This window comes from Cryptomeria japonica, chromosome 11, assembly GCF_030272615.1.
Source record: "Cryptomeria japonica chromosome 11, Sugi_1.0, whole genome shotgun sequence".
Lineage (NCBI taxonomy): Eukaryota > Viridiplantae > Streptophyta > Pinopsida > Cupressales > Cupressaceae > Cryptomeria > Cryptomeria japonica.
In genome coordinates this window covers 334,333,081-334,356,752 of record NC_081415.1, presented here as the reverse complement: position 1 = coordinate 334,356,752, position 23,672 = coordinate 334,333,081, and positions in this window count along the sequence as shown.

Genomic DNA, 23,672 nt, shown 5'->3' with positions numbered 1-23,672 from the left:
GCTCTTTTGTGATCAATTTATTCTTAGCATATTATGACTATTTTTGTATTATTGTGAATCCTTAATGATGTTGTGTTATGTTCCTTGGATGTTTTTTTTTACCTTATGGTGTTGGTCCATGGTTGGGAGAGTGGGTGCTTGCATGTGTGGATCAGGGTCTTGAGACTTAGGCCTCTAGGAGGGGGTCTAGACTTGTTGGAACCATATGAAGAGTTTTCTTGTAATTGTTAGTGATAATCTTAATAATTAAATTACTGGGTTTGGGTATCTAGGAATTCACTAAACAAGATAATAATTGATTTTGGTGCCCCACCTCATTGCCCCTTAGCGTTGCTCGGGATGAGCTTGGGAAAACTGTTGGAGTGGTAAACCTATCTCCCTTGAATGGCTCCAAGGTTGAGAAGGTTCCACATGTCTATCAGGGTGAGGCTTGGCCCCCTCTTTTGTAAGGATAGCATGTCACGACACTCTTCCCTACATGTGTCGATTATCCATATGCCATTGTTGTTGTTATCTATGCCTTTGGTGGTTTATTGTTCTATGTTTCAGTCGTGTGTTATGATCTGATCTTTGATTCTTGATGTTGTCATGTGGATGTCATGTTGAGTCCCTTGGTAGTTAGCTGTCAACCTAGGTCTTGAGTGTGAGTTGGATCCCCATGTCATCTCCTAGTACGGGGGTGGTTCCTATTTGGTTCCACATGGTCGGGTGTTTTGATGCCTTCTTCCATTCGGATGTTCTTCTTGGATGTCAACGTGCGTGGATTGGATTCTTGGATTCTTCATTATACGGATATTGTCTTGGAGATGATTTCTATGTATTTGAAATGAGGAAACATTGTATTTTTTGGCAATTGACACTCATCTGGTAAAAGTTAATGGCATTTTCGGTTGTCATTGATGGCAACTCATCATCTCAAGGTAAATGGTTTCATTATTTGGTTAATCGACATTCATTGCACTTAACCAATATTCACATTACTTTACACTGACACTGACATTCACTTCATACCCGGCCAAGTCCCGATCCCGGTAACGTATATATGGAACTCGGTAATGGATAGGACCCATATAGGAAATCTTTTTGTCCTGATTATTTCTTTCATGGATTTTGTGGTAATATGTGATGGACAACATGGTCATTAGGATTATGTTTGAAACTCACTATGTACCAGCAGCCAACATGTTTATATTTATCATTGAAGCCGACATGATAAAGTTGGAAGGATATTTAAGAAGATTATTTCAGCAATAGATTAGATATGTGATGGAATGAGAATTTTTGGTTGCAAATGTTTCAGTGAGTATCGATATACATTTAGGTCAGGGATTAGAAGCATTTGTGTGAAGTTCCACATGCACAACATAACCGGTAGCAAAACAGAGCATCAAACAATCAGTATATACAGAAGGATATCAGAGCATTCACCAGAACTTATCCAGCATGGTCAGATGCAATCTATAAGCTCATTTTCATTTGTAAACACTTTGTAATATTTTGTAAGTCAGTGAGACTTCTTATTTTGTGTTTGAGCAGTGAGCTCTAGGCAGTTGGCCTTTCTACATGTCCAGACCCCCTCGTGTAATATTTGTATACCTTGATGAAGTATATAGATATTGTGGGTATTAGCCCCACCGTGGTTTTTCCCTTTGCAGGGTTTTCCACGTATAAATCCTGGTGTTCTGGTGTTGCCTCTTTATGTGTTATTTGGTGTATGCACTTTAATTTTATTTACTGCTAACGAGCTAATAATCAATAAGTTCAAATATTTCATTACCAGTAGAACACTGCTTCACCCACCCTCTCAGTGTTCTTGGATTCCAACAATTGGTATCAGACCTTGGTTCCTCGGAAGAAGTCTAACCACCTGAGAAAGATCCAAACTTTGGAATCAATGGAAACCGGTCTGTAGCAGCAATTTTGACTTTCTCTTGAGGATCTTGATAATGAGCAGATGGAGAACAACAAACTAAAAAATGAACTAAAGCAAGCCAAAGAACACATCATTTAATTGCAAGGAAACTTTTCTCTCGTGCCTATGAAGTGTGATACCTATAGCTGCAACACAAACAATCAATAGATCATTAGAAGCATGGTTAGTAAATAATCAGAAAATAAAGATGAACCATGACAAAGCGACCTATCGCCTCCTAAGAGATGTGAGTATGGATTTTCTCTCAGATCTGGATAAGCAATCCCAGTGACTTAAATACACATAGATGGAGGATTTGAAATGATAATGATATGTAAAGAGGAGATTGATTATGCTAGATTGATCTAAGAGACAAATTAAGCTAATGATATGCATGATTACGCTATGATGAAGATGTAATTAAGCTAGAAAAGAGATTGATTAAGCTACATGATTCAACAATTATGCTAGAAAATGATCAAATTAAACTAAATATAAGATGCAATTTCCTATAACAATAATGCTCAAATGATATGCCTATAGTAATAACGCCTAAGTTTATAATGAGATGTGATCCTTTATGCTCCAAAATGGGGAATATTTATAGGATTTCCAAGGCCAGGGGTGAGGTGGTAGGAATCAACAGTTAAGATTGAGTCTAAAGATATCAAGGGTAGAATTGGAGGAGGTTGGAGAAGAGGTTGGAGGAAGAGACACTTGTCATCTTTATGGCGACAAGTGTCAAGGAGATTTTCTCATAAAAGGGCAAGTGTCCAAGAGAGGAGACATGTGGCCAAAGTGCCATGTGTCTCAAGAAGAAAATATCCACACCATAGGAGGTTAGGATAAGGAGGTTAGAATATGCAAGATAGGATAGGGTTAACTGAACCCAAGGTTAGCTAGAATGGGTTAGGTTAGAAGGATGGTTAGGTTAGGTGGTTAGAAGTTACGAGGCATGTGGGTAATTTGAATTTAAAAATTCAAATAATAGGAAAAGACTAATTAATTCTCAACAACTCATAAATTGATTTGTTTTAATTAATTAGAGGATTAGAATAATTGATTGAAATGGGGGGAGGATTAATTAATTTGAATTAATTAATCAAAGGGGACTATTGAAATGAACCTATTAAATAAATCCTTAGATTTATTAATAAGTAGATGAAAGAGAGAATTTAATCAAATTGCTAATGAATTCAATTAAATTAGGAAGGGGGATTAATTAAATAATTGCTTATTTAATTAATTATCTTCAGACCATTTTTAGGTGTATACATTTTGCCCCTCTTTGAAGCAAGGTGTGATGACACGTTGATTCAAAGAATAATCTCATTTTGATGATGATATTGGTTTGATAGGATGCCCTAGCTATTAATTGATGAATTGTGATACGATGATGCCCCCTCGGGAGATCAATTGAGATAACTGACCTTTGGAGTGTTTCGATCTTTGCGAAATTGATATCCCGATTAGAAATGATTCGATGTCTCCGACTATGGTTGATGAAAGTGCGAGTTCTTCGATCACTTTGATGTGGTTTTTTATTATTAATAAAGCTTGATTGATTAGATTGATAAGATTGAGATTCAGTTTGGTTTTAGGAGCGAAACCTCTTGTATAAGACAAAGATGATCAAAGCATCTAGTTTCAAGAATGATATATCCTGTATAAGACTTGATCAGAACGTCTGGTTCTAGGAAAGATACATCCTATGTAAGAAATAATAGGATAGATTAGATGTGATCGATTGATAGAATTGATAAGGTTGATTGGATAAAGAACTGACAGTTTCTTGATATCAAGTTGCAGGAAGATTCAGATATGCTAATGTTGGTTCTATTGAGGGGGAATATAAGATTTTTATTGGGTCGATAATATTTGGAGAGAGATGAGTCATCATTAGGATTGTGTATACACTCATGATGATACCTTGATGATTCTTGCGATAGATTTAACCTTGGATAAAATGAGCATGCGGGATCCCATGCAAGAATGAAATGCAAGCTAAATGCAAAGCTATGATCGGACCAGTCACTGGGTTATTATCTTTTGTCATCATTGAACTTTTTTAAAATGTGGGAAGTAAGTGCAAACATTGATGGTATAATTAAACCATGATGACCTGAGCATGACTTTCTTGGATTTTGATATTGCAAGTTAGCACAAGCATCGAGGTATAATTAAACCAAGATGACCTGAGTGTTGCTTGCGTAAAACAAACAATATTAACCATTTCAATATGCAAATCGGAAATGTCCTCGATGGTACTCCGATGATCATGTCTTGTGACAAATTTGCACATATCAATGATTAATTTATAGATAGCAGACAAGAAAAATATCATGTTCCTTCCTTGTTCCTCTAGTCAAAGACATCCTGGAGTCACTCAGAAATCATGATAGCAAAAAATCAAGATAGAAAAGTTGAATAATCATGCTAAAATCATTATCCAAAAGATATCATCCATTAAAAAGTGTGTGATGTGCTTAGACTGACTTTGTGATAGTTTGGTGGTTGACAATTTGATCTCGTGTTCAACATTGGATGTGTCTCAGTTTTCGCTTGATAAGAGTTGCCTAACTATTGTTCTTCCTATTTGATTAAGCTCAAAATGATCAAAAAATTTTGCCCCCAGCCAGGTGTGGGATTTTGCCCCAAGCCTAGAAACAAATTAATTATGTGTTTCATCTTTTGTTTGATAATTGTCATTGATTTGATTAATGACGAGCTAAGAGTCTCCAAAGACTTGAAGTTGTGTAATGTTCCATTCTATAGCCATTTTGATATCTATAACAAAAGCTTCATATTATGCGGTATTGTTGGTGCATGGAAAGCTTAATTTGTATGCTTTTGGAATTGTATGACCTTGTGTTATGATGAATAGAATGCCTGCTCCTGATCCATGTTGTGTTTTATTATTGATGTCTTCTCCTGGACTAATATTCGGGTGATGTATTGTAAGATGTGGATCAAACCCTGGAATGTCTGCATATGACCAAGTAAAAATGATTTGCCATCCTTTGAAGGGTTGAAAATATTGTTGTCTTGCTAGTTTCTGATAGAGAAGTTGATCGATATAGATCAAATGTGCCAATGGTAATTGCCTTTGTTGGTTCGATCAAATGGATGACCTTTCTTGATAGTGCGCAGATAAAGTGTCAAATCTCCCATCTTCTAGCGCCTCGAGGAGGTTTTCACCATTAGATGCGTCCTTTGTTTTTACTTTTGCATGGTCTAATGTTGCCAATAAATGGTTTTGAGCATTAGTCCTGATATTGTTTTCTTTATTTTCACTTTTGCGACTAGGAGATTTGGCACTCGCTTGACTCAAAGATACGTTAGCAGAATCCCTAGTGAAATTTGTTGCGGGTTTGATTTCATTAAGACATAAGGATATGGCATGGTCATTAGGAAACGTATCAATGGTGGTATGTCCTTCATTTTCCCAGTCCATAGGTTCAGGATGGATTAGACGTAAAGGACCTTCAGGTTGAATTGTTTCAAAGATATTAGGGGTCATGATAGAGATGTCAGAGCTTTCAATATGCATTTCCATGTCTAGAACGATACTCATTAGAATGACCCCGCGCAAGGAGCTCCTGATCATCCTTGATTAAGTCCAAGTCAACCGAATCTGATTCTAATTCAAGTGGGCTAGTTCCTAACGTTTGTCCTACATACGTGTGATCTACATCGACTCCTACATCTTCTTCTTCCCTTTCAATTTGAAGTTACCCTTGTTTTTTTTTCCATGATAGAAAATATTCTTCATTCCCTCAATCTTTTAGTTGCATTTGTTTTTCCTTACTTTACAAAATTGATGCAAATGATTGTTCCTTGGATTGTGTGCTTGATGATGTTGCATCTCTGTTATGTGAAACAATGACCTCTTGAGCTGGTTTTAGATTACTATAGCACTACAATGGATTTGAGTCTATTGAGATTGTGATTTCCTGCCCATTGTATGGAAATTTCAGGCATTGATGACATATTGATGGAATAACCTGTATGCCATGTATTTTTGGTCTTCCCAAGAGTATGTTGTATGGTAGGTCCAAGTATAGAACTTGGCATGTTGTGTCTTTCTACAAAAGTCCCACTCTGATGGGTAATATCACAATCCCTTTAGAGGAACGCTCTTCTTCATCATATGCTTTGAATGTGATCTTTTTTAGGGGATCAACTGCATGAATAACCTAGAGAACAGACTAGACTCAATGAGTAAATGTTTAAGCCAACTCCTCCATCTATTAGGACACGTTTAACAAGCGTTCTATTATTGAGGACTTCAATTTGCAAGTGAGCATTATGGGGATGTTGCAAAGAATCAATGTTTGGATATGAAGGAGATGAGCTTTGAATAGGATCCTCTGAAATAGGTTTGATGGAAATCATGGATATCCCTTGGGGAACTTCATCTTTGGGTGTATTGTTTGGTGAGGATGCTATGGAAGGTTCTTGCAATTTTTCAAGAGGTGTAGGAATATATGCCTTTGGAGAGTCAATTTTCTTATGGGGGGATGAGCCTTTGCTAGACATAGGGTCGTGATTTTGATCTTTCTCAACAAAATCCCTTAGGGACCTCTTTAAGAGTTGCATAAAAGAGCCACCTTTCTTCGGAGATGTATTTGAATCCTTGTGAGATTTTGACATAGTTGGTATTTTATTTTGGACTTGTTTGATTTCTCTGATATGTTGGCTTGTCATGTCTTCTTCTTGTATTTTTCTTTGGTATTCCATGTTTCTATGATCTTCACCTATTTCCAATGTTTTGATTTCCATCTCTAAGATCTTTTGTCTCTGATCCCTAGTTAAAACAGGCATACATGTGTGTTATATATTGTGCTAGGATTATATTGTCCAAAAATTGTCTTGATAAGTGATCAAATGTCAATGTAAATGTGATAAAGTAATATGACATGAAAAGATGATTCAAGTGTTTAAAAGTTTGCAAGTTTTTCGATCTTTGGTTTTGGGAGTGCAATGATGATTATTTTTATAGAAACCAAGTCCAATAAGAATGATATATCCTATGATGTGGGACAAGGTTATCCTGACCAAACATTGTAGTTTCATGATAAAGGATGATAGATCCTCATGAGAAACTATGTTTTGAGTGATCATTTTATCAAAGGGGGTGATAATGCACTTTGAGATGTTTAGATCTTGACTTGTTGATCGTGAATACTTGAAAATCTTGAGGTGTCTATTTCTAGAATCTGATTTGACAGATGATAACTTGACCAAGCGAACCAAGAAGACAATCCAAGTACAGAATGACAGATAACAGGTGTTTATAATCACTGTAAACTGACCAAGCAAATAAGACAGATATGAAAAAGAGATACAAGAAGACACGACTGGACAGATAGAGACATAAATTCATACAACCGATTATACAACCCCGAATGACAATTTAGACAGGCTCATACGACAAACCAAAAATCTCGCATGATAGAAGACATAAACTCGTATGAACTTTCTCATAGAACCAGATCACAAATGATGACCCAAAATTCCCTACTAAATTGGCTCGTACGACAATCCCCACTGGACCAGATGATGAAAGATGACATAAAATTCTCTACTAAACTAGCTCGTATGACAATTCTCACTGGACCAGACGATAAACTAGATGCCTCATACTATAAACTAACAAGCTCGTATGACAGAGGATAGAACAAAGACAAAAACTTTGTTTGGATAGATTTTTTATTAATGAAGTTTGATGTTTTGCTTCTGGTTTCCAGTTTCTTAGATGTCTGATTTTTTGTTTTAGGGACAAAGACACAACAAACATGTGGTATGCTAGGTGACCTCAAGCACAAAACGCAACCTGAGGAAGCTCGCTGAGAGAGAAAACCTTTGCTTGCAAACTTAGGTACACACCCAATAGCTAATCAGAATACGGCCGCTGAATCTCATGCAATGGATTCTCAACGCCGTATTATCCGACTCCAAATGCTAATGGGGGGCATGCTATGGCAAGTGTCTTGGGAGAGTTACTGTCTCTCTTGCACAAAGATTATCCCCCTTTTAGAGGTGAATTGGGTAGCTTCTAGGTTAATTGGAACTAGTAAGGGATCCATTCGGCATGTCAGGGTACAAACTCAATTAAGAGGTCTCCCAGCCTTGAAAACCAAGGTTTGATATACCCGAAGGTATGAAGGAGAGCTATTCCTGAGCACTGTCGTTGAATTTATTTTCATAAAATCATTTTTATTTTATAGTGGGTTGGAGTACTTGGCGTTAGCCATTCCCACTTGGATCGTTCCCCTCTCACCGACCTTAATGGCTTCGACCTTATAGGCTCCTCAGGAGGGCAGGCCCGCTAAAGATATGCACTAATGAAAGCATAGGATGAGTCTGGCTTTCTAATCGCCTAAGAAAGGTGAGAGAATACTCACCTATCATCAAAACACATAATACATGTTTGTTCATTCCCTTTAGCAAAAATAAGTGTGCCTAGAAAATTTAAAGAGGACATAAAGTTTGGTTGAGTCCTCCTAGGCAACCTGCAAAATAGATATGTTTGTAGTCTTGATGTTTGGATGAAATGAAGCTTTGATAGCTGTAATCTTTGATAATCGTCTTGCAAAAACTAGTTAGGCTACCGAAAAACTCACAAATAGACCAGGGTTAGCATTTGTAATAATGAAATTGAAGCATGAAAACCCTAAAATGCAATCTATTTTGAAAACACAGAAACATAATTTCATACGACAATTCTCACCTGATCGTATGATAATTATTCCTGCTCATACAAGGACACAAAGGAACTCGTATGAGGCAAAAAGGGAACTACAAAATTCTGAATCAAACCCAGACGTAAACCTACTAAATTGGAAATTTGATGATGCTAGGAGGCCAAAAATGAGATTTCCGACCCCACGGTGGGTGCCAAAATGTCGTGCCTGGGAAGTGTGATACCTGCAGCTACAAAACAAAAACTCAATAGATCATTACAAGCATGGTTAGTAAATAATAAGAAAATAAATATGAACCATGACAAAGCGACCTATCACCTCCTAAGAGATGTGAGTATGGATTTTCTCTCAGATCTGGATAATCAATCCCAGTGACTTGAATACACATAGATTGAGGATTTGAAATGATTATGATATGCAAAGAGGAGATTGGTTATGCTAGATTGATCTAAGAGACTAATTAAGCTAATGATATGCATGATTACACTATGATGATGATGTAATTAAGCTAGAAAAGAGATTGATTAAGCTACATGATTCAACAATTATGCTATAAAATGATCAAATTAAACTAAATATAAGATGCAATTTCCTATAACAATAATGCTCAAATGATATGCCTATAGTAATAACACCTAAGTTTATAATGAGATGTGATCCTTTATGCTCTAAAATGGGGGATATTTATAGGATTTCCAAGGCCAGGGGTTAGGTGGTAGGAATCAACGGTCAAGATTGAGTCTGAAGATATCAAGGGTAGAATTGGAGGAGGTTGGAGAAGAGGTTGGAGGAAGAGACACTTGTCATCTTTATGGCGACAAGTGTTAAGGAGCTTTTCTTCTAAAAGGGCAAGTGTCCAAGAGAGGAGACATGTGGCCAAAGTGCCATGTGTCTCAAGAAGAAAATATCCACACCATAGGAGGTTAGGATAAGGAGGTTAGAATATGCAAGATAGGATAGGGTTACCTAAACCCAAGGTTAGGTGGAATGGCTTAGGTTAGAAGGATGGTTAGGTTAGGTGGTTAGAAGTTAGGAGGCATGTGGGTAATTTGAATTTAAAAATTCAAATAATAGGAAAAGACTAATTAATTCTCAACAACTCATAAATTGATTTGTTTTAATTAATTAGAGGATTAGAATAATTGATTGAAATGGCGGGAGGATTAATTAATTTGAATTAATTAATCAAAGGGGACTATTGAAATGAACCTATTAAATAAATCCTTAGATTTATTAATAAGTAGATGAAAGAGAGAATTTAATCAAATTGCTAATGAATTCAATTAAATTAGGAAGGGGGATTAATTAAATAATTGCTTATTTCATTAATTATCTTCAGACCATTTTTAGGTGTGTACATTTTGCCCCTCTTTGAAGCAAGGTGTGATGACATGTTGATTCAAAGAATAATCTCATTTTGATGATGATATTGGTTTGATAGGATGCCCCAGCTATTAATTGATGAATTGTGATACGATGATGCCCCCTCGGGAGATCAATTGAGATAACTGACCTTTGGAGTGTTTGGATCTTTGCGAAATTGCTATCCCGATTAGAAATGATTCGATGTCTCCAACTATGGTTGATGAAAGTGCGAGTTATTCGATCACTTTCATGTGGTTTTTGATTATTGATAAAGCTTGCTTGATTAGATTGATAAGATTGAGATTCAGTTTGGTTTTAGGAACGAAACCTCTTGTATAAGACAAAGATGATCAAAGCGTCTGGTTTCAGGAATGATATATCCTGTATAAGACTTGATCAGAACGTCTGGTTCTAGGAAAGATACATCCTATGTAAGACATAATAGGATAGATTAGATGTGATCGATTGATAGAATTGATAAGGTTGATTGGATAAAGAACTGACAGTTTGTTGATATCAAGTTGCAGGAAGATTCAGATATGCTAATGTTGGTTCTATTGAGGGGGAATATAAGATTTTTGTTGGGTCGATAATATTTGGAGAGAGATGAGTCATAATTGGGATTGTGTATACACTCATGATGATACCTTGATGATTCTTGTGATAGATTTAACCTTGGATAAAATGAGCATGCGGGATCCCATGCAAGAATGAAATGCAAGCTAAATGCAAAGCTACGATCGGACCAGTCACTGGGTTATTATGTTTTGTCATCATTGAGCTTTTTTAAAATGTGGCAAGTAAGTGCAAACATTGATGGTATAATTAAACCATGATGACCTGAGCATGACTTTCTTGGATTTTGATATTGCAAGTTAGCACAAGCATCGAGGTATAATTAAACCAAGATGACTTGAGTGTTGCTTGCATAAAACAAACAATATTAACCATTTCAATATGCAAATAGGAAATGTCCTCGATGGTACTCCGATGATCATGTCTCGTGACAAATTTGCACATATCAATGATTAATTTATAGATAGCAGACAAGAAAAATATCATGTTCCTTCCTTGTTCCTCTAGTCAAAGACATCCTGGAGTCACTCAGAAATCATGATAGCAAAAAATCAAGATAGAAAAGTTGAATAATCATGCTAAAATCATTATCCAAAAGATATCATCCATTAAAAAGTGTGTGATGTGCTTAGACTGACTTTGTGATAGTTTGGTGGTTGACAATTTGATCTCGTGTTCAACGTTGGATGTGTCGCAGTTTTCGCTTGATAAGAGTTGCCTAACTTTTGTTCTTCCTATTTGATTAAGCTCAAAATGATCAAAATTTTTTGCCCCCAGCCACATGCGGGATTTTGGCCCAAGCCTAGAAACAAATTAATTATGGTATACCCAATGATCCAAACCATGACGAGAAGCCACCCAGGATGCCTGCATATGTACAAAGGCTTTATTATGGATATGAACAACACTGATGGAAAAGAATGCAATTGGAAGGATGCATGAACAAATGGAAGAGCTAGCCGATAGATAGCATCTATATGCTAGGTTTTCACCATCTTTTTTTATTGCAATTTTTCTCATATTTGATTTTTTTTTGGATTTTTCTGCTTTTTCACTTTTTGGGGATTTTTCTGCTTTTTACTTTTTTTGGATTTTTCTTCTTTTTCAAGCATAAAACTTCTTCAGATTCATGCTATTGAGGGGTACCTCAAGATGATCCTCATCCTACATTAATAGTTGATATGCTCCTGACCCAGATATTATTGTGACCATAAACGGACCTAACCAGTTTGGTTCAAACTTTCCTTTCTTTTCTCGATTTGCCTGGTTGCGTGGATTTTCCTTTAGTACTAGTTCTCCAGCTTGAAAGACTCATGGATTGACCTTGTGATTATAACTTTGGCACATTATTTTGTGATATACCTTTAAATAATCAAAGGAATTTTGTCTTCATCCATGGATCAATTCTAACTCTTGCAATCTAGAGACTCGATGTTCTTCATCTGGGATAAGACCTTTTAATGATACTCATAGAGAAGGTATCTCTACTTCTATTGGCATTATTGCTTCTGATCCATAAACAAGAGAGAAAGGTGTGGCACATGTTGGTGTGTGGATACTAGTATGGTAGGCCCATAGAGAAGGGTTTAATTGAATATGTCAATCTCTTCTAGCATCATTCACTGTCTTTTTTAGGATTTTCAGAATAGTTTTGTTGGATGCTTCTTCTTGCCCATTCCCTTGTGGATAGTAAGGTGTGGAAAATCTATGTTGGATCTTTAATTTCTCACATATCTCTTGTACATTGTGATTCTTGAACGGTCACCCATTATCAGTGATAATGGTCATGGGTATTCCATAGCGACAGATGATGTAGCTCTAGATAAATGCAGATTTTTGTTTTCCTATGATATTTGTGAGAGATACTGCCTCAATCCATCTCGTGAAATATTTTGTAGTTACAAGGATGAATTTGTGACTATTGGATGAAGAAGGATTTATCTTTCCTACTAGATCAACACCCCATTGAAAAAAAGGCCAAGATGTTGCCAAAGCATGAAGTTCTTGCACTGGTGCATGAATCAAATTCCCATGGATTTGACATCGTTTGCATGTTCTAGATATCTGAAAAGAATCTCATTCCATAGTTGGCCAATAATAGCCCAAGCGTATGAGTTTTTTTGAAAGGGTGAGATCACTTGAATGAGTGCCACAAATTCTGTTACGGACTTCATGTAAGGCCTTCTAAGATTCTTCTTATTTGAGACATCTTAAAAGAGTATCGTCTAGACCTCCTTTAAATAGGGCATCCACGACAAGAGTATAATGGGAGGATTGGCAAATAAAGTTTCTCTTTTTATTTTTTGATAAGTCAAGAGAGAGGATATTATCTTTCAGGTATGTGTAAGTTTGGCCATAGTGGGAGGAATCATGCCCAACAAGGTGACAGATAGTTTGGGAATCAGGACAATTATGAGAAGGGTAAAACAACTCTTCCACCAGGAATTCATAACGCTCTTGATTTTCTTGTGTCTGAAGGAGAGAAGAAAGTGTAGCCATGGCATCTGCTACTTTGTTCTCATTCCTTGGAATCTGTTGAAAAGTTATTTCTACAAAGTATTTCTTGATATCATCAACCATCTTTTTATAAGGCATTAACGTTTCATCTTTTGTTTGATAATTGTCATTGATTTGATTAATGATGAGCTAAGAGTCTCCAAAGACTTGAAGTTGTGTAATGTTCCATTCTATAGCCAGTTTGATATCTATAACAAAAGCTTCGTATTATGCGGTATTGTTGGTGCATGGAAAGCTTAATTTGTATGCTTTTGGAATTGTATGACCTTGTGTTATGATGAATAGAATGCCTGCTCCTGATCCATGTTGTGTTCTATTATTGATGTCTTCTCCTGGACTAATATTCGGGTGATGTATTGTAAGATGTGGATCAAACCCTGGAATGTCTGCATATGACCAAGTAAAAATGATTTGTCATCCTTTGAAGGGTTGAAAATATTGTTGTCTTGCTAGTTTCTGATAGAGAAGTTGATCGATATAGATTAGTTGTGCCAATGGTAATTGCCTTTGTTGGTTCGATCAAATGGATGACCTTTCTTGATAGTGCACAGATAAACTGTCAAATCTCCCATCTTCTAGCACCTCAAGGAGGTTTTCACCATTAGATGCGTCCTTTGTTTTTACTTTTGCGTGGTCTAATGTTGCCAATAAATGGTTTTGAGCATTAGTCCTGATATTGTTTTCTTTATTTTCACTTTTGCGACTAGGAGATTTGGCACTCACTTGACTCAAAGATACATTAGCAGAATCCCTAGTGAAATTTTTTGCGGGTTTGATTTCATTAAGACATAAGGATATGGCATGGTCATTAGGAAAGGTATCGATGGTGGTATGTCCTTCATTTTCCGAGTCCATAGGTTCAAGATGGATTAGACGTAAAGGACCTTCACGTTGAATTGTTTCAAAGATATTAGGGGTCATGATAGAGATGTCAGAGCTTTCAATATGCATTTCCATGTCTAGAACGACACTCATCAGAATGACCCCGCGCAAGGAGCTCCTGATCATCCTTGATTAAGTCCAAGTCAGCCGAATGTGATTCTAATTCAAGTGGGCTAGTTCCTAACGTTTGTCCTACATATGTGTGACCTACATCGACTCCTACATCTTCTTCTTCCCTTTCAATTTAAAGTTACCCTTGTTTTTTTTTCCATGATAGAAAATATTCTTTGTTCCCTCAATCTTTTAGTTGCATTTGTTTTTCCATACTTGACAAAATTGATGCAAATGATTGTTCCTTGGATTGTGTGCTTGATGATGTTGCATCTCTGTTATGTGAAACAATGACCTCTTGAGCTGGTTTTAGATTACTATAGCACTACAATGGATTTGAGTCTATTGAGATTGTGATTTCCTGCCCATTGTATGGAAATTTCAGGCATTGATGACATATTGATGGAATAACCTGTATGCCATGTATTTTTGGTCTTCCCAAGAGTATGTTGTATGGTAGGTCCAAGTATAGAACTTGGCATGTTGTGTCTTTCTGCAAAAGTCCCACTCTGATGGGTAATATCACAATCCCTTTAGAGGAACGCTCTTCTTCATCATATGCTTTGAATTTGATCTTTTTTAGGGGATCAACTGCATCTTCTGAATAACCTAGAGCATAGACTAGACTCAATGAGTAAATGTTTAAGCCAACTCCTCCATCTATTAGGACACGTTTAACAAGCGTTCTATTATTGAGGACTTCAATTTGCAAGTGAGCATTATGGGGATGTTGCAAGGAATCAATGCTTGGATATGAAGGAGATGAGCTTTGAATAGGATCCTCTGAAATAGGTTTGATGGAAATCATGGATATCCCTTGGGGAACTTCATCTTTGGGTGTATTGTTTGGTGAGGATGCTATGGAAGGTTCTTTCAATTTTTCAAGAGGTGTAGGAATATATGCCTTTGGAGAGTCAATTTTCTTATGGGGGGATGAGCCTTTGCTAGACATAGGTTTGTGATTTTGATCTTTCTCAACAAAATCCCTTAGGGACCTCTTTAAGAGTTGCATAAAAGAGCCACCTTTCTTCAGAGATGTATTTGAATCCTTGTGAGATTTTGACATAGTTGGTATTTTATTTTGGACTTGTTTGATTTCTCTGATATGTTGGCTTGTCATGTCTTCTTCTTGTATTTTTCTTTGGTATTCCATGTTTCTATGATCTTCACCTATTTCCAATGTTTTGATTTCCATCTCTGCGATCTTTTGTCTCTGATCCCTAGTTAAAACAGGCATACACGTGTGTTATATATTGTGCTAGGATTATATTGTCCAAAAATTGTCTTGATAAGTGATCAAATGTCAATGCAAATGTGATAAAGTAATATGACACGAAAAGATGATTCAAGCGTTTAAAAGTTTGCAAGTTTTTCGATCTTTGGTTTTGGGAGTGCAATGATGATTATTTTGATAGAAACCAAGTCCAATAAGAATGATATATCCTATGATGTGGGACAAGGTTATCCTGACCAAACATTGTAGTTTCATGATAAAGGATGATAGATCCTCATGAGAAACTATGTTTTGAGTGATCAGTTTATCAAAGGGGGTGATAATGCACTTTGAGATGTTTAGATCTTGACTTGTTGAAGGTGAATACTTGAAAATCTTGAGGTGTCTATTTCTAGAACCTGATTTGACAAATGATAACTTGACCAAGTGAACCAAGAAGACAATCCGAGTACAGAATGACAGATAACAGGTGTTTATAATCACTGTAAACTGACCAAGCAAATAAGACAGATCTGAAAAAGACATGCAAGAAGACACGACTGGACAGATAGAGACATAAATTCATACAACCAATTATACAACCCCGAATGACAATTTAGACAGGCTCATACGACAAACCAAAAATCTTGCATGATAGAAGACATAAACTCATAGGAACTTTCTCACAGAACCAGATGAAAAAATGATGACCCAAAATTCCCTACTAAACTGGCTCGTACGACAATCCCCACTGGACCAGATGATGAAAGATGACATAAAATTCTCTACTAAACTAGCTCGTACGACAATTCTCATAGGACCAGACGATAAACTAGATGCCTCGTACGACAAACTAACAAGCTCGTACGACAGAGGACAGAACAGAGACAAAAACTTTGTTTGGAGAGATTTTTTATTAATGAAGTTTGATGTTTTGCTTCTGGTTTCCAGTTTCTTAGATGTCTGATTTTTTGTTTTAGGGACAAAGACACAACAAACACGTGATATTCTAAGTGACCTCAAGCACAATACGCGACCTAAGGAAGCTGGCTGAGAGAGAAAACCTTTGCTTGCAAACTTAGGTACACACCCAATAGCTAATCAGAATATGGCCGTTGAATCTCATGCAATGGATTCTCAATGCCGTATTATCCGACTCCAAATGCTAATGGGGGCATGCTATGGCAAGTGTCTTGGGAGAGTTACTGTCTCTCTTGCACAAAGATTATCCCCCTTTTAGAGGTGAATTGGGTAGCTTCTAGGTTAATTGGAACTAGTAAGGGATCCATTCGGCATGTCAGGGTACAAACTCAATTAAGAGGTCTCCCAGCCTTGAAAACCAAGGTTTGATATACCCGAAGGTATGAAGGAGAGCTATTCCTGAGCACTGTCGTTGAATTTATTTTCATAAAATCATTTTTATTTTATAGTGGGTTGGAGTACTTGGCGTTAGCCATTCCCACTTGGATCGTTCCCCTCTCACCGACCTTAATGGCTTCGACCTTATAGGCTCCTCAGGAGGGCAGGCCCGCTAAAGATATGCACTAATGAAAGCATAGGATGAGTCTGGCTTTCTAATCGCCTAAGAAAGGTGAGAGAATACTCACCTATCATCAAAACACATAATACATGTTTGTTCATTCCCTTTAGCAAAAATAAGTGTGCCTAGAAAATTTAAAGAGGACATAAAGTTTGGTTGAGTCCTCCTAGGCAACCTGCAAAATAGATATGTTAGTAGTCATGATGTTTGGATGAAATGAAGCTTTGACAAGTGTAATCTTTGATAATCGTCCTGCAAAAACTAGTTAGGCTGCCGAAAAACTCACAAAGAGACCAGGGTTAGCATTTGTAATAATGAAATTAAAGCATGAAAACCCTAAAATGCAATCTGTTTTGAAAACACAGAAACATAATTTCATACGACAATTCTCACCTGATCGTACGATAATTATTCCTGCTCATACAAGGACACAAAGGAACTCGTACGAGGCAAAAAGGGAACTACAAAATTCCGAATCAAACCCGGACAGAAACCTACTAAATTGGAAATTTGATGATGCTAGGAGGCCAAAAATGAGATTTCCGACCCCACGGTGGGTGCCAAAATGTCGTGCCTGTGAAGTGTGATACCCGCGGCTGCAACACAAACACTCTATAGATCATTACAACCATGGTTAGTAAATAATAAGCAAATAAAGATGAACCATGACAAAGCAACCTATCGCCTCCTAAGAGATGTGAGTATGGATTTTCTCTCAGATCTGGATAAGCAATCCTAGTGACTTGAATACACGTAGATTGAGGATTTGAAATGATAATGATATGCAAAGAGGAGATTGGTTATGCTAGATTGATCTAAGAGACTAATTAAGCTAATGATATGCATGATTACACTATGATGATGATGTAATTAAGCTAGAAAAGAGATTGATTAAGCTACATGATTCAACAATTATGCTAGAAAATGATCAAATTAAACTAAATATAAGATGCAATTTCCTATAACAATAATGCTCAAATGATATGCCTATACTAATAATGCCTAAGTTTATAATGAGATGTGATCCTTTATGCTCCAAAATGGGGGATATTTATAGGATTTCCAAGGCCAGGGGTGAGGTGGTAGGAATCAACGGTCAAGATTGAGTCTAAAGATATCAAGGGTAGAATTGGAGGAGGTTGGAGAAGAGGTTGGAGGAAGAGACACTTGTCATCTTTATGGCGAAAAGTGTCAAGGAGATTTTCTCATAAAAGGGCAAGTGTCCAAGAGAGGAGACATGTGGCCAAAGTGCCATGTGTCTCAAGAAGAAAATATCCACACCATAGGAGGTTAGGATAAAGAGGTTAGAATATGCAAGATAGGAGAGGGTTAACTAAACCCAAGGTTAGGTGGTTAGAAGTTAGGAGGCATGTGGGTAATTTGAATTTAAAAATTCAAATAATAGGAAAAGACTAATTAATTCTCAACAACTCATAAATTGATTTGTTTTAATTAATTAGAGGATTAGAATAATTGAATTAAATGGGGGGAGGATTAATTAATTTGAATTAATTAATCAAAGGGGACTATTGAAATGAACCTATTAAATAAATCCTTAGATTTATTAATAAGTAGATGAAAGAGAGAATTTAATCAAATTGCTAATGAATTCAATTAAATTAGGAAGGGGGATTAATTAAATAATTGCTTATTTAATTAATTATCTTCAGACCATTTTTAGGTGTATACATTTTGCCCCTCTTTGAAGCAAGGTGTGATGACACGTTGATTCAAAGAATAATCTCATTTTGATGATGATATTGGTTTGATAGGATGCCCCAGCTATTAATTGACGAATTGTGATACGATGATCTCCCCTCGGGAGATCAATTGAGATAACTGACCTTTGGAGTGTTTGGATCTTTGCGAAATTGATATCCCGATTAGAAATGATTCGATGTCTCCAACTATGGTTGATGAAAGTGCGAGTTCTTCGATCACTTTGATGTGGTTTTTGATTATTGATAAAGCTTGATTGACTAGATTGATAAGATTGAGATTCAGTTTGGTTTTAGGAATGAAACCTCTTGTATAAGACAAAGATGATCAAAGCGTCTGGTTTCAGGAATGATATATCCTGTATAAGACTTGATCAGAATGTCTGGTTCTAGGAAAGATACATCCTATGTAAGACATAATAGGATAGATTAGATGTGATCGATTGATAGAATTGATAAGGTTGATTGGATAAAGAACTGACAGTTTGTTGATATCAAGGTGCAGGAAGATTCAGATATGCTAATGTTGGTTCTGTTGAGGGGGAATATAAGATTTTTGTTGGGTCGATAATATTTGGAGAGAGATGAGTCATCGTTGGGATTGTGTATACACTCATGATGATACCTTGATGATTCTTGCGATAGATTTAACCTTGGATAAAATGAGCATGCGGGATCCCATGCAAGAATGAAATGCAAGCTAAATGCAAAGCTACGATCGGACCAGTCACTGGGTTATTATGTTTTGTCATCATTGAACTTTTTTAAAATGTGGGAAGTAAGTGCAAACATTGATGGTATAATTAAACCATGATGACCTAAGCATGACTTTCTTGGATTTTGATATTGCAAGTTAGCACAAGCATCGAGGTATAATTAAACCAAGATGACCTGAGTGTTGCTTGCGTAAAACAAACAATATTAACCATTTCAATACGCAAATCGGAAATGTCCTCGATGGTACTCCGATGATCATGTCTCATGACAAATTTGCACATATCAATGATTAATTTATAGATAGCAGACAAGAAAAATATCATGTTCCTTCCTTGTTCCTCTAGTCAAAGACATCTTGGAGTCACTCAGAAATCATGATAGCAAAAAATCAAGATAGAAAAGTTGAATAATCATGCTAAAATCATTATCCAAAAGATATCATCCATTAAAAAGTGTTTGATGTGCTTAGACTGACTTTGTGATAGTTTGGTGGTTGACAATTTGATCTCGTGTTCAACGTTGGATGTGTCTCAGTTTTCGCTTGATAAGAGTTGCCTAACTGTTGTTCTTCCTATTTGATTAAGCTCAAAATGATCAAAAATTTTTGCCCCCAGCCAAGTGCGGGATTTTGCCCCAAGCCTAGAAACAAATTAATTATGGTATACCCAATGATCCAAACCATGACGAGAAGCCACCCAGGATGCCTGCGTATGTACAAAGGCTTTATTATGGATATGAACAACACTGATGGAAAAGAATGCAATTGGAAGGATGCATGAACAAATGGAAGAGCTCATCTGGTTGGACCGCCCATACAAGATTACAGAGGAAGTCATCAAAAATGTTACATGTTTGCACAAAATCGGAGGCGTTCTCGGCACAAGGTGTAAGTTATCTAACACAAAGCTCAATAGACTTATTGGCACAACTTTTGATGGACATTCTTTAAGAGTAGATGATGTCAAGGATATAGATGTGAATTTTGCAGCGATGGTTATCAAATATATGGTTTATCAGTGAAACTGGTTAAACTCTGTCTTTGGTAACACAATTTTGATGGTACATCAAATGGTTAAGGAGGATGTGAATTATGATCTATGCAGTGTAATGTTGAAAGAACTCATGAATAACTTATAGAAGATCAAGAAAGACAAGAAGAACACTTTCCGGTATGGATCTCTAGTTATTTGTTTGGTATTTTACTTTTTGGGCATAGTTCCTAGTTTTGGCAAGATTTAATGGGCTTCTGACCACCCGGTAGCAACTCAAATAGCACAAATTATGGATAGGCAAGGGGACAAGCTTAGAAAAATGAATTTATGGGCATTTTTTAAGATATTTCAAGAGGAAATGAAGAATAGGTCTCGGATCCCCAAATCTACAATAGTGAAGTATAACAATACAATTTGTTTTATGGCCAATAAATATGAATGTATGATGGAGGTTGTACAACCTAGAATAATCTGGATAATGTCAATGGGATACGAGGTAGATGAGGCCACACTGGATGTCTATGCACAACATCTATTGCAGCCACTGGTAGATGAGAAGGAAGAAAAATTTGGCACTTCCCAGGAGAAAGGTCTGAAAGTTCATCAGGAATAGGGTGCCCAACAATTAGAAAGAAAATGACTAAGGTGGCAGGGAAAACACTGATTATTGAAAGTCATGATAGGGCCAAGGTTGAGCACAAAGTCAAAATTTTGGAAGGATAGAGGAAGGAAGAAATGAAGCAAAAGAGAAAAGAGGAAAGGGAAGCCTGGAAAATAGCTCAGGCCACTCCCAATGTGGTCCCAATTACAACCAAAACTTCCAAATTACAACCGGAAGTATCCACAACTGAGCCTGCTACTTGTAAATCGGCTAAGCAGAAGGCCACCCGACAATACATGAATGTTTCTTCTAAGGAAACAGAATTAGATGAGGGTGTAAAGGAAATTCCAAAGAAGAAAGGTGTAGAGAGGGATAAGAAAGTGGAACAAAAGAAAGAACCAGTCAAGGAGACTATGAGGCCCTACCCCGACCCATCCTAGCTTTTCAGTGATTTTCATGTTGGAACTATTATGGATGCTTTATTTTTATGCATTATGGATATAGAATTTTATATGATCCTTGAATAGGGTAACATTGAGACGATGTATGTTGTTATTTGATTTGCAACACTTTATTATGATGCTAGAAATATGTCTGCATATCTTATGAATGGATTAAATTATGAGGGTTATGATGAATTGCTTATGTGAATTGCTTTGATATGTGGCAAATTGTATTGTATAATGTCAATTCTATGCAGAGTGATTGAATTGTATTCTTGATTTCATGTTTAATATTATATGAGGATATTGGAAAGTACTAATGTTTAAATTGAGGTGTGCAAGAAATTATCCATGTGACCATGGAAATATTATGGAGAATCAAGCCTAGGCCTATGTACATTCGTAAAACTAGGGGTTGTCTATTTGGAGAGACAACACCCCATATGTATTGTATTTTATTTGTAAACGTAAAATGGTTGCATGAGTATAAATTGTATTTATTAAATTGTTTAAATCATTCAAGGGACAATTGCCATGTGTGTATTTGTGACGTGGAATTATTTTGTAGTGTCACTTGACACCTATGTTGTATGTGGTGTTGGCAATTGTCATGTCACCTTTTTTGAGAGATTTATTTTTATTTATTTGTTATATTACCTTATTATCCTTGAAGGATCCAAGAAATCTAGGATAGTGAGCCACAAGGAGGGTCAACTCAGAGTTGACCCGTAGGTTAACTTTAGGTGGACTTTCTAAGGGTTAAATAAACTCCTAGAGTCAGTTTTAGAGCATTTTTATTAGGCCTCATGGGGTACCTATGGGTGAAGGCCAAATTTGGCCATGTGTCTTTCCCCTAGGGCTTGTTTAACCACCCAAAAAACTGGTTTTCCCAAGATGGATGAATTCCATCTATAGGAGTGCCATCCTTGGTTAGATAACCTTCTTGATAGGTGTAATTCCTTTTCCCCATTTCATTCCTCTTCTTGAGGTGCCTTGGTTAGGGAGTGTGTAAGACCTAGGGAAGACCAACCAATGGGAGTCCCTCACTCTATCCAAGAGGTTGGAAGGAGTGAGAGAAGCCTTCTTAGGCTAGAGATTGAGGCCTAGTGAGCCAATCACCCACTCTCCATTTTTGGAGATTTTGGACAATTTTTGTAGGAAAACCAGTTCGAGAATAGGAAAAAATTTGGGGCTAAGTGTTGCAGAAAAGTCTTGTGGATTGGGCTGCTCTTCTCCAAGCTTTCCCTAGAATACCCTTGGTAGATTCAAGGTTGGTGTGTTTCTTGTTTATTTGAATTTGTATGTAGGATGCTTGAATGTATATGTTGTTTCCTTGCATTATATTTGTGAAAGCTTTATGTGATTCTTTTTCTATTTTTATTTATGCATATTTTTTTGTGTTTGGGAGTATCCAAGACTCTCTTACCCTTGGGAGGGCAAAATGGTCTTGGGGGTGGAAGGAGTTTGACAGCCTTAGAGTGAGAGGCTCTCATCATGAGAGTGATCTCAAGGGTTTGTCCATGTGACCCTTGCTGCATAGTTTGTTTATGCATTCGGGGGTCATAAGGGGAGCAAATATGGCATGTTTTCTTTTGGGGGGTCATAAGGATATGGGGGTTAAGATGAGTTTTGTTGTGTTTTCTTGGATGCCATGAGTTGGTTGTGAGTTACTATCTAGCAGATCTCCTCTAGGGTACTTGGTCCACTTCCACCCTAGTAAAACATCACATTATGTGATGAAGTTTTAGCTTGGGAAGGGAATGTGTTTGTTGTGTTTTGTTTTCCCCTTGCTTGTTTGTGTTTGCCTGAAAGTAACCTATCTAGGACTTGGTTCTCCAAGCTCGAGGGTGGCTCCTAGTAAGCCTAGGCTGGGAGGTGAGCACCCCATGGTCACAGCCTTATGTTTTTTATGCAGGTTGCTTGGAAAGAGGAAATAAAGCTAGGAGTAGCAGATTGTACTTTAGTTGCAGAAAGTAAGAAATAAAAATGTAATTATTGTAAATATTTTGAAGGAAAGAGATGTGTTATTTAGTTAAGTCCTCATTCATTAGGAATGAGAGACTATTTGGGTATTTTACCCATTTGTCAAGATTGACAACTTGTGTTCAAACCATCCATATATGAAAAGCATTTTATTTAAATTTTGTAAAATATTGCTGCTGTTATCTTTATTTAATTCTATCTTAAACTGAAAACTGTTGTTTATTTCTGCAATTTTTGTAAAGAAATGAAAGATGCAGAAAAAAAGAATTGCAATGTGTTTTTAAGCTTTTTCCTGCAATATTTAAATGTTGTTATTTCTGTCATTTTTTTAATTTCTGGTTATACATTGCAGAAAGTTAATAATAATAAAACCTAATTTTAGTCTTTAGCTTGCT